Here is a 13,815-nt window from a genome sequence, read left to right on the forward strand (position 1 = left end):
GATAAGTGATAAGAACCACTTGCACCACTGCTTCCGGAAGGGATGCACAGAGGGAAACTGAAGGGGGTTTCTCAGCCCATGGAGGTAGTGAGGGTTCATTAGTCCCACAGTCATTGGCCACCGTATATCTGAGGAAGAAAATGGAGGGTCAGGGAACTGCTCCAAGAATATATCTTCCATAAAGGTCATATCCTAATCAAAGTCAACTGTAAGATACTGAGTTTTGAACACCAGGGGTAAGTATGAAATCGTAACATATGTAAAACATGAAAATTGAATACGCAGGTAAAACTTGATCGTTTACATGCAGTTCAACCAATTGGACAAGTTAGGGTCCATTCTATCTCCTTGGGACTTGATGTACACAAATCATAACCTATTTATACCTCCATCCTACCACTTAATATAATGTTTTCTAATCCCTTTTTACTTACTCTTTTCCCCCAAGCCAATCGACAGTGAGAATTGTGACTTTCATTTTGTATCTCTGACACCTAACACAACACCAGAGACACTGAAAGTACAAAGTAGGCATTCAAATAAATATTTGTTGAAATGAAAATGAATTGCTTTCCAAACTGTTACCTGTAGAAATACAATATAAGGAGGATATATCACACTCTGCTAGAAGTGTCTTGTTAATTCTAGAATTCACTGTATTATGTTGAATTACAAAGAAATTAATCTAGGCATTGTTTGTATTTAAATCCTAGTTCTCTTCGCAATCTGAGGATGATATGGAGAGAAAACATATCGGGGAACAAAACACAGAGATGTGTAATGGGGCAGGGATAGCCAAAGAAGGATTTCTGGATAGAAAGTTTAGAGAGAGGAATTTAATAGGAAAAGAAGGAAAGAGAGGTCCCTCACCAGCTTCTAAATACAGTGAGACAGCAGGAAATCACCTGTGCTTGGATCATCCAAATCATCCTGGGGTCAGGAAAAAGAGTGGGGCATGGGAACATTCCAGCAATTCATAGCTTTCCTGTAATACATGTATGATGTTCTGCTCCAAATTTTCAACGTGAGAGGAGGGAGATTTCCCGCACCACCAAGGAATTCTCCATCACAAGCTGGTATCTCCATCACAAGCTGGAATTCAACTCAATTCTGACATTGTCCATGTGGAGATAGCGTAAGATCCCACCAGTTTGAGGTTCAATCCCACAGGACTGCCTCTGAACACACACACTTCAGAAGCCAACAAGGTCGGACTGCCACCTGTGCTGCTGACCCACAAGCTGCAGATCAGAGATTCCAGAAACTCCCTCCTAGGGTTTAATTAATTTGCTAGAATGGCTTACAGAGCTTAGAGAAACATTTTAACTGACTAGATCACCACTTTCTTATAAAAGAGTATATAATTCAGGAATAGCCAGATGGAAGAGATGCAAAAGACAAAGTATAGAGAAAGGGCCCAGAGTTTCTGTGTCCTCAGACCATACCATTCTCCCAGAATCTCCATGCATTCACCGACCCAGAAGCTCTCAGAACCCCATACTTAGAGATTTCCGTAGAAGCTTCGTTATACAGACTTGATTGATTAAATCATCAGCCACCGGCTATTAAACTCAATCTCCAACCCCTCTCCCTTCCCTCCGGAGGTCAGGGGGATGGGACAGAATTCCAACTTTCTAATCACAGGTTTTTTTTCTAGTAACCAGCCCCTACCCTTAAGTGCTTTCCAAAAGTCACCTCATTAATATAATAAAGAGACCTTCATCATTCTCATCACAGGAAATTCCAGGGATTTTAGGAGCTCTGCCAGAAGGGGAAGGAAGACCAATCTAATATATATTTCTTATTATAAATCACAGTATCAGACATGTCTCAAAAGTATAGGTTTTGTAATGAGTTTGGGATTCTTGCAGTCATGGGGGTTGTCTCTACTGCCACCAAGAACCATTGAGCAATTACACCGGCACATTCTTGGGAATGCCTCCTATGCTTCCTGTACCCTAATCTCCATGCTCTTCTCCTTATAGTGAATCAGAGCCAAGCATGTGAGGGTCGGTGGTGCAATGCACACCTATGATCTTTGTGTGAAAAAGAGAACTGGGGCACCTGGGTGGCTCAGTGGGTTAAAGCCTCTGCCTTCGGCTCGGGTCATGATCCCAGGGTCCTGGAATCGAGCCCCACATCTGGCTCTCTGCTCAGCGGGGAGCCTGCTTCCTCCCACCAACCCCCTCCCGCCTGCCTCTCTGCCTACTTGTGATCTCTGTCTTTCAAATAAATAAATAAGATCTTTTTAAAAAGAAAGAGAGAACTAAGACCTAGACACACAATCAGACAGATGGAGATCACTGATCAGAAGCTATGTTGGAGGATGTGGTCTCAAGGTCTGGCCAAATGAGCCAGTTAACTATGCTTCCTTGAATTCAACTAACCCACCAGCCATAGATCATAGTGGACCACACGAAGTCCCCTGCACGGACAGGGCCTGCCCAGTTACACTGAGTTTGTGGCCGAGTACTCATTTCAGTGTCCCCTCTATACGCAGTTAGTGGCCAAGAGAGAGAATTTAGAGAAAGCTGAGGATACTCCTAAGTCCACCATGGACACAGGGCAGAGAGGAAATAGGAATGTTATTCTAGTGGAAGTCCAGACACTTGGGAGGAGGAATTCAATGTTCTGTAGGAAGTCCTGTTTCCATTTTCATGATGCATCCCCTAACACCACCCACCACTGCTCCTTTAGGGATCCTCCTGAGTTTAGACGTGGAGGTGTCGATACAGCCACCAGAAAGCTCACCAGTGGATCTAGCTAATACATTAATCAAGGAACAAACAGCGCATTAAACTGGGGCTGAAAATACACTCTCTTCTATTTCTCATACCAAAATATGTCTTTCAATATAGGTCATCTGAGGTTCTGAAATTAGATGTACTAACAACATAAAGATACTCCAATAATAAAAATGCCTCTTTATTGTCAAATGCTTGGGGGGAAATTTTAGGTCCAACGATTAAATCTCCTTGCAAATCAAAGCCCCCAAAATCAAAATTCTAAAGTAAAATATGTTTCCCTTATGAGTCTAAAATACAAAGTTTTCAAGTCAGAGTTCTTGATGCCAAAAAAAAAAAAAAAAAGAGGGGGAGTTGTAAATTTCAGAGGGAAATTCGGGTTCTTTCTGTAGCTATCCCCTGTGCCTCCTCTCATTGGGATGGATATAGTTTCTTCAAGCCTCAAAGTCTCTCATGAATCTCATCTTTTTAGATAATCCAAAAATTTAATAAACACATATAATTATTACAGTGCTAGCTTCATACCCACAAATTTAGGAAACAAAAGCACTGTCAGCTATTTCAGAAAAAATTAGGTTCCTAGAATTAGTGTGAGAGGTTGCCAAACACCATAACAGAGGCTTGGTATCTGAGGAGAAAACAGAAAATTGCAGAGTCAGTCTTCACAGGAGCCTTCCCAGATGCCCAGAGCTGGAACTAAGTCTGGCTGGGACATTCCTCCATCTAGACCTTAACTGTGACACCATTTATGTGCCATATCTAAGTGGAAAGCGTCTCCACTTTCAGCAAGGACTTCTTAGTAACGTGATGACCATCTCAGATACCGGATTTTATAGGAGGTCTTTCCTTTCTTTGCAGCACATACAAAACCTCTGGGCATCCATTGCTCTTTGAGTCCTGTGTGTCTGACATCTTAGTCATGAACAGAGTGGAGGCTGTTAGGAACACGGGTCCCCAGATTCTCTTGGAACTGTGAACAGACAGTACTGAGCCACAGTGGTGCTTTGACAATCTCAAAAGCAAGCAGAATGGGTCACTTGGTAGTACCTGCTTCGTGGGGAATTGCCCCCCACACCTTCACATCACTTCCAGTGAAGAACTGCCCTTGGCAGGTTCCTGAAGTGAATGTGCCCAGGCTGAGTCCAGGACCTATTCTCTGGGGCAGCTAGTAAGGACTCAAACCTCTACCATGTGCTTCTCAGGACACGGTTTACCAGATTTGGATGGTTCCAGGCTGCAGGGACTGGTGCTCCCTGTTCTGTCTTTACTTGCAGCAGGGGGATGTACACCCATGCTCCATTTCCCTCTGTGATTCCCCTGTGTCTCTCAGAAATGTGAGTTTCTAACAGTGTAATCACCTTCTAGAGACGATCCCCTTTCCTCTCTCCTGCAAAGACAACACATTTGCCAGATTCAAATGTCCTTCTTCCTTTCTCCCTCCCACGGTGCCTGCTGTTTTTTCTAACACATTCCTCACATTTGTTCTGTTCTTCCATAGTGGGAGACATAAAGTCAATGAACTGTAAGACTGACAAAAACAAGCATTGTTCAAGTCTTGTTCATTGTCACTCTCTGAACAGGTTAATCCCTTGGAAGATATACTCCCATCAAACTAACATCTAACCCAGGCCTGCCTGCCCCTGCCTTATAGATCGCATCTTTGCTCAGCCTTCCTTTAATGTGATAATTCTATAAATTTACTGGTCAGGAACCCCCAAGTAGCATGCAAAACCTTACAGGCTTCCTTTTGTATTCATTATTAATACACTCCAATACTATGGAGTTTTATGCTGGTTTGTCTACTCAGTCCTCCTCAAATCTATCCCCATATTATGGAATAGCTTTGGACCGTTAAATTCTCCAAGAGTGTCTCCCTAACAGCTCTGACTTTGGACTCTATCAGTGTCTCTAAGCGCTGTTTCTCCCTGTTTTTCTGGATCTTAGCTCCTTCTGGAAGGCATTCTGTTAACTTCTCTTGCCTCTCTTCATCTGTTAGACTTCATGGATCCCCAGTCAAGGTTTCCAGATCTTTTGACAACTAAATCATTCGCCCTCCTTCCTAACTTCCTAAAGTCATCACCTGTATGCATCTCCTCTTTCTGTTTCTCTATCTCAGGCCCGTGGTCTTCTGAAAATATACCAACCTTTCTCTTAAGGAAAACTTTCTCTTTTTCCAGCTTTCTCAGCCTGCTCTCCTCTATCTCACTTTCATTCTTCCTATAGCCCCATCCTGGGAAGAATGAAGCATATTTTTCATGCTACTCTAGTTCTTCTTTGGTTTCCAAAGCAATCTGATCTTCTAGAGTCCAAAAGTTCCAGGCATAGGTCCTTGTAATTATTCTCTTGGACTAAGAGTATGCAAGAATGTTACATAAATGTTCCTCTGCCTCATCTCAAAAGCACAACAACATTCCCTTTATAAGGATTCTTCTTTTTGGAGGGACAGGTGGAAAGTGTCTTTTTATCCCCTTGTGTGGATGAAGCCGTCTATAGCCATGGTCAGAACTTATATAATCAGTAAGTCCATAGTCCATTTGAAATCATGTATCAGGAGTCAACAGACAAGCCAGATAATTGTGGGTAACTCCTCTGGTTCCCTCCTGGGGCCCTGCAGGCAGCTAGCAGATTTGGGGGTGTCTATGTCACATCGTCTCCTAGGTCTGACGTTAACAATTTAAACTATAATCTCATATATTAGTGTTCTGTAGCATGCGTGAAACAGATTCTCATTTTCTTTCTTTTTCTCCCCCCAGATTGCAGTCTCTGCCTGCAGACCCAGCTGAGAAACACAATAAAGGCAGCAAATATTGTTCTGTTTGCTCATGCCTAAAATGATCTAATCTCTGACACAGACTGCCTATAAACCAGTGCCTATGCCAAGCAGTTTCGAGTCAAGTGGCAGCACTCAGCGTACTCAGATGAAGAGGCTGTGTCAGAACAAAACCAGCCACTCCCTGTGAGTAGTTTCCGTAAGAGCACTATCCCACCCAGACAGAAATCCCACGGGCCCCGCACTTACTGAGCCTAAGGCTTACTGAAATGCAAGACTACTTCAGAAGCCCCACTTTCGACATGCTAGTTGGCTCTTCAGATATACATCTTTGTCAATAGTCATGGTCCTGGGTCCATATGACAGATGTTATAGTTTGAAGGAACCTAAGAAATAACACCTGTCCTCCTCCATGTTCAGATAATTGTCGCAGTCAAGCAAATGGAGATGAAAATATCTCCCTTATCACCAATAAAGCTGTTGGAACACATGGCCTGGGTCTGTAGTCACAGGGACCTGCTGTTGACTTACCCTTGAGTCCAATACTCACTCATCTGGACAAGGGCTGGTTAAAACTACCACCACGACCCCCAAAGCCAGGGTAAAAGCAACCAGAGTTGGGACCTAGAGCTGGATTCCTGTAACTGATATCTCTGGGACACGCCACCATAATGGACCTCAAGTTTAACTAGAAGGTTCTTGAGACATCTTCAAAAACAAATTATTCTATAGCCACTGAAGGAATAGACCTTCTCTGTTTTATTCTCCAAACCTGAACTCTTTCAGTCTCAACTTCTCGCCAGGCAGGTTCTAAAGATCTGAAGGATCCCATCCAACTGGCCTCTATTCACAAGCCTTCACATGTCCCACTTCTAACTCCTGCTATGGGGCATCCCATCCTAATTAGCCTCACTCACCTTTGTTGGCACCTTCTTGCCTTTCTTCTCCTTTTACCTCCTATTGGTGACTGCAGACATCTCTGCTATATAAACCACATTTTCCTTGTCCATTCACCCATCTTTAGACACTTCAGTTGTTTCCATGTCTTGGCTATTGTGAATAGTGCTACAGTGAACATGGGCTCGGACCCCTTAAACCTTAAGTACCAGGACTTTTCATTCCGCTGCTCCACTCTAAGAGCTCCTAACTTTTCCCTAGCCCCTCTCCAGTCAAGTAAACATCACAGTGCATTCCCAGGCCTCAGGACAGAAAGGGAATTAATCAAAATAAGTTTATCACATATGCCATTCATAGAAAGGTGTTTTTTTTCTCTCTCTTTTTCTAAGGCATTTCTCTTTAATCCATAAGTGTGTCTAAAACTACTTTGTCCCTTTTCTGATTGTTCACCCTGGGGACAAAACCATCCAGCTCCTCCAGTAGGGGCAGTTAAACTTTAAAGATCTTCTCATTTGCATGTCATTGGGCCCCTGGGGGAAGCTATTATTATTTAACACGTATCAGGAGCCTTCAACTCCTTGATGCTTCCCCTGGATCTCATTCTCACTAGTTACATGCTTTGCACATCCCCTGCTGGCATTTCCGTATAGTATCTGCTACATGAATGTTGATAAATGCTATATGAAAGTCTATTAAATTAATCTAATGGCTACCATGCTGGGTCTCTAATGACATGGCAGATAAGAGGATCTTTAAAGTCCACGTGCTTCCAGGAAATCTTGGAACTGTTCCCCTCAATGGACCTTGGTAGACACCTGACCACACTATAGCTATTAAAGGGACTTCCTCACAACCTCAAACTTCCATGCCTAAATTAGAGGCTGTGTGTGGGGAACCACTTTGTTGGGGCTCTTAGAGTTCAGTCAGATTCATTACTTCCATTTTCTCTTCTGTACTTTACCATCTCTGCTTCTTGTGACCTCCTCTCCTGTCACCATTTTCTTTTTTACATTCTACATGTAAGTGAAATTACAGCACTCGTCTTTCCTTGACTGACTTATTTCACCTGCCATAATGCCTTCAAGGTCCATCCATGTTGTTGAAAATGGGAAGATCTCCTTTCTATGGTCAAATAGTATTCCATATACACATATGTACCTCATTTTCCTTACTCATTCATCCATCAAAGGATACTTAGGTTGTTCTCATGTCTTGGTTATTGTGAATAATGTTTCAGTGAACATGGGGATGCAGAGGTCTCTTCAGATGGTGATTTCATTTCCTTTGGATATATATCCAGAAGTGGGATTGCTGGATGATATGGTAGTTCTATTTGTAATTTATTGAGGAAACTTCATACTATTTTCCACAGTGACTGTGTCAATTTACAGTCCCAACACAGTGCATCAAGGTTCCCTTTTCTCCAGTCTGGCCAACACTTATTATCTCTTTCTTTTTTTTAAAGATTTTATTTATTTATTTAACAAAAAGAGAGAGAGAGAATGAGTGGGGTGGGCAGGGAGGGGGCAGGAGTAGAGGGAGAAGCAGACTCCTGTTAAACAGGGAGCCTGATGCCTACATCAGATCCATCCCAGAACCCCGGGATCATGACCTGAGCTAAAGGCAGACATTTAACCAACTGAGCCACCCAAACATCCCTCTTATCTTTTTAATTATAGCTGTTCTAACAGATGTGGGGTGATTTTTCATCATAGTGTTGATTTGTATTTCCCTGATAATTAGTGATGTTGAACATCTTTTCATGTACTTGTTGCCCATTTATAGGTCTTCTTTTAAAAAAAAAAAAGTATATCAAGGCCTTTCCCCATATCTAGATTGGATTATTTGGGGTTTTTTGTTGATACAGAGTTATAGCAGTGCCTTATATAATTTAGATATTAACCTTTTATCAAATAGATGATTTGCAAACACTTTCTCCCACTCATTCCACAGGTTGCCTTTCATTTTATTGTTTCTTTTGCCATGCAGAAGTCTTTTGGCTTGATGTTGTGCCACTTGCTGAGTTCTGCTTTTGTTGCTTGTGTTTTTGATGTCATAACTGAAAAACCATTGCCAAGCCAATACCAGGGAGATTTATCCCCTAGGTTTTCTTCTAGAAGTTTTATGGTTTAGTTCTTGCTTTTAAGTCTTTAATCCACTAACATAATTTTTGTGAACAAGGTAAGGTAAGGGTCTAATTTCCTTCTTTTGTGTGCAGATATCCAATTTTCTCACCACCATGTATTGAAGAAACTATACTTCCCTTTTGAGGATTCTTGGCTCCCTTGCCAAATATTAGTTGATTACACATACATGGATTGATTTCTGGACTCTATATCCTGCTATATTGGTCTATGTGTCTATTTTCATGCCAGTGCTATACTGTTTTATTTACAACAGCTTTGTGACATAGTTTAAAATCAGGAAGTGTATGGTCTCCAGCTTTATGTTTCTTTATAAGGATTGCTCTGGCTATTTGGGGTCTTCTGTGATTCCACATGAATTTTAGGACAGTTTATTTTTTTCAATTTCTGTGAAAAATGTTATTGGAATTTTGAGAAGAATTGGATTGAGTCTATGGCTTGCTTCAGGTGGTATGGACATTTTAATGATATTGATTCTTTGATTCATGAACAGAAGATATCTTTCCATTTATTTTTGTCTTCTTCGATTTTTTTTTCTCAAAGTCTAATAGTTTTAGTGTATAGATCTTTCACCTCCTTGATGGTGAAATTTAGTAAATTTATTCTTAAGTATTTTATTGTTCTTGAAGTTATTGTAAATGGGATTGTTGTATTTCTTTTTCCAATATTTTGTTGTTAGTGTTAAAAATGTAACTGACCTTTGTATGTTTTGTATCCTGCAACTTTACTGAATTTGTTGAGTAGTTCTAATAGGTTTGTGTGTGTGTGTGTGTGTGTGTAATCTGTAGGATTTTCCCTATATAAAATCATATCATCTGCAAGCAGAGACAATTTTATTTCTTCCTTTCTGATTTGGATGCTTTTATCACTTTTCCTCACTTAATTGCTTTAGTTAGAATTTCTAGTACTATGTAGAATGGGAGTGGTGAGAATGGACACACTTATCTTGTGCTGGATCTTTTTTTTTTTTTTAAGATTTTATTTATTTATTTGACAGACAGATCACAAGGAGGCAGAGAGGCAGGCAGAGAGAGAGAGGGGGAAGCAGGCTCCTGCTGAGCAGAGACCCTGATGTGGGGCTCGATCCCAGGACCCTGGGACCATGACCCGAGCCGAAGGTAGATGCTTTAACCCACTGAGCCACCCAGGTGCCCTTGTTCTGGATCTTAAAGGAAAAGCTTTCAACCTCTCACCATTGAGTATGATGTTAGCTGTGAGTTTATTACATATGCCCTTTATTATGTACATTTTATACCAGATATTTTAAGAGTTTTTATTGAAATATAATTGACATGTAACACTATATTAGTTTCAGGTGTACAACACAATGATTTTGATATAGGTATACACTGTGAAATGATCACCACAATGAGTCTACTTAGCATACATCACCACACATAGTTACAATTTACTTTTCTTATGATGGAAACTTTGAAGATCTACTCTGGTAGCAACTTTCAAATATACAATATAGTGTTAATTATAGTCACCATTCAAGTTTTTTTTTAAGATTTTTATTTATTTATTTGACAGAGAGAGATCACAAGTAAGCAGAGCAACAGGCAGAGAGAAAGGGGGAAGCAGGCTCCCTGCTGAGCAGAGATCCTGATGCGGGGCTCCATCCCAGGTCCTTGAGATCATGACCTGAGCCAAAGGCAGAGGCTTAACCCACTGAGCCACTCAGATGCCCACCATTCAAGATTTTAACATGAAATAAATTTTTCAAATACTTTTTCTCTATCTATCAAGATGACGATATGATTTTTGTCTTTCATTGGATTAATGTGTTGAATCACATGCAATAATTTGGGAATGTTGAGTGATCTCTGCATCAGGTGTTCTAAAACTTTTCTGTTGGGCTTCTGGACTTCCACAAAGCCTCTCTCTCCTGTAGGTGCTTGTTTAAGTCAGGGTTCTTTGGAAGCAAGACAGTAGAAAACTCTTATTTCACCATGATGATTACTCCCCATATTTTATTTGTCCATTTGGGTTGACCATTTTTCACTGTTATGGATAACATAGTTATAAACATTTATGTAAACTTTTTGTGTGAACATGTGTTTTCATTTCTTTTGAGTCTGTACTTAGGAGTGGAATTTCTGGGCGATATTACATCTCTATGCTTAACTTTTTTGAGGAATTTTTTTACATTCTCATCAGTAGTGTATGAGATTTCCAATTTCTCCATATAACCATGAACACTTATTATTATCTCTTTTTTATTCGAGCCATCCTAGCAATTATGAAGTGGTATCTTATTGCAGTTTTGATTTGCATATCCCTGATGGCTAATGCTATGGAGCATCTTTCCATGTGTTTATTGGCTATTTGCATATTTTCTTTGAAGAAACGTCTATTCAGATCCTTTGACCATTTTTCAATTGGACTATTTGCCTTTTAGTTGACGTCTTTTATCCATCCACTTCTCTCCATCTCCCTAAGATACCATCATAAGCATCCTACATAAGGACCACTACATAAGCATCCTAATTAATCTTCCTGTGTCCACTCTTGCTCCTTCCCAATATACTTTTCATACAGCAGCAAGAATACTATTTTTAAACTTAAATCTGATTTTATCACTTCTTTTGTTTTTATTTTCTTCTTTGACTCCCTTGACACACAATGTTACATTAGTTTTGGGTGTACAACACAGTAACTTCACAAGTTCATGCATTAAGCTATGCTCACCACAAGTTCCATCACTTCTTTGCTTGATGTCTTTCAATAGTTTCCCATTGCTTTTAGGACAGAGCCCAATCCCTCCATATAACCCACAAGGCCCAGGATAACTTCTACATCTCTATTTTGAATGTCTCCATCTCTCACTCTATGCTTTCCCACACCAGCCTCCTTTCAGATTCTCAGAGCTACAAATTCCTTGTCATTTCTGAGCTTCCACACATTTTACCTGTTATATATCCAGTAGGTTTTTACTGAGCACCTGATATGTGACAAGCATTGAGCTAGGTATTGAATGTGCTACAATAATCAGACCAATACAGCTCCTGGTCTCTTGGGACAGACAGTCTAAATAGAGAAAGGGACTTGTAAAAAACATTAAATAAGTGGCTACATAATGCCATTGCAAAAGGGACCAGGAAGGAAGAGTTCTGTGCATTGTTTTCTCTGCTTAAAAAGTATTCTTCTCCATCTATTCAACTAATATGTCACCTCCTCAGAGAATCCTTCCATGATTCCCAGCCTAGGTCAAATTCTCTATAACACACCCTATAATTTCCCTTCACAGCTTACACCAGAAGTTTATGTTTTTATAATTATTTGCTTAACATTTATCTCCTTCAGTACATAAGTCTTTTTCCCTACTGGGTCCATATTACTTTCATATTAAGTTCTTAAACAGATATCAGTTGAATGAATAAATTAATGTAAGAAAAGAACAAATGCATGGTGACTAGGAAAACTTCAACAACACATTCATTGTCTTAGACCTCCCACCTCTTCCACTGCCATTGGAAGTACTGAGTAGTGCCTGGTTTAACTTGGTCACAGGAATCCAGGTCTTTTTATTCCCTCATTCCATTAATATGTACCCAAGGTGGAATAGTTCACTTGTCTCCTCAGAGATGACTCACTAGAAACATCACACTCAGACAGTCATTGGCATATAAGGAACAAGGACAGCACTGGAATCCTGAGGTAGGGACTATATGTATATAGTGTTCAGTAAAAACCTATTGGATATATAACATGTACAATGTGTGGAAGCTCAGAAGTGAAAAGGAATTTAGAGCACAGAGAATCTGAAAGGAGGCTGGCACAGGAAAGCACAGAGTGAGGGATGGAGAGGTTCAAAATAGAGATGTAGAAGTTACATAGTTAATCATAGTTGGAGCCAGAAGTATGTTCCAGGGACAATAATGAACATGATCCAGGCTTCCTTCTGCCTGGCTGGCCAACATGTTGCTAGCCTCTATTTTATTTTCCAGCTATTCAGGGTCCAGCCAGAACCTTCTCTTGGCAACTATATGTGCAAAAGAGCCAAAGAAAGCCCTTCCTGGCTAGTTTTCCAAGCGTAAATCCTAAGCAGAGACAAACGATAACCCAGACACTCCTGCCTCCCTCCATATTCCCCAACCTTCATGTTCTGAGGCCTTCTCATATCAGCCCTTCCCTGGCCTTTGCCATCCTCCCTCATTTGAAACTACCACACTCGGCCTCTTGCCAGAGCCTCCCCTTCTCATTCTCACTCTGACTAACCCCCACTTCCTCTTATTCCCATTTCTTTGTTTCTTTATGCTTCCTCTCAATCCACATCCCCAGGATACCGAAGTCATGCATGTTTCATTCATCTTTCTTGATAAATCCCACTGGGCTACTTTTGATAGATATTTTGATGAATATTCAAGATTTTTATTTTTATTTTTTTTAAAGATTTTATTTATTTATTTGACACAGAGAGAGATCATAAGTAGGCAGAGAGGCAGAGCGAGGAGGAGAAGCAGGCTCCCTGCTAAGCAGAGATCCTGATGCGGGACTCGATTCCAGGATCCTGAGATCATGACCTGAGCCAAAGGCAGAGGCTTAACCCACTGAGCCACCCAGGTGCCCCGAATATTCAACATTTTTAAAAGTGAGATTTAGCAAAACTGAGTCCCTATAATATGGATAGTTGAGGAAAAATCCGTACCTGCCTGCTCATTGGGCCCTGACCATACACCTGCTTTTCCTACAACCTGTCATCATTGTTCTGAATTTCGTTGATTTCTTAAGAGTAGAGACATGTCTTTCATTTCTACTCTGGTACCAGCCACAGAGTTTGTATGTGGTAGGTACTCAGAGCAAGTTTAATGGAAGGAAGAAGAGAAAGATAACAAAGATGGAGAGGAGAGAGGAAAGGGATGGTCTCAAGTTATACAGAATTCTAGTTCTTTAGTATAGAAGCTAAAGCTGTCCAATATGTCTAGAAGATGAACCGTCCAATATGGTAGTCATTATGCACATGTGGCTGTTAAAATTAAAATCAATTTAAATTTAAAATTCAGTAATCAGTACTAGTCATATTTCAAGTGCTCAAAAGCCACATATGGCTAGTGGTCACCATATTGGACAAAGCAAATATAGAACATTTCCATAATTGCAGAAACTTTTGTTGAACAGATTCTAGAAGCCTCTTAAATGTCTATAAACATTTAGTTTTGGGGAAATAGGGAAATATTCGGTGGTGGCTTTGCTAAGGATGTGAAGAAAATAAAGGTTCCAGTTCTTAGACCCTAAAATATACTATAGACAATTCTAC

The sequence above is a fragment of the Neovison vison genome, chromosome 11 (assembly GCF_020171115.1).
Source record: "Neovison vison isolate M4711 chromosome 11, ASM_NN_V1, whole genome shotgun sequence".
NCBI classification, from domain to species: domain Eukaryota; kingdom Metazoa; phylum Chordata; class Mammalia; order Carnivora; family Mustelidae; genus Neogale; species Neogale vison.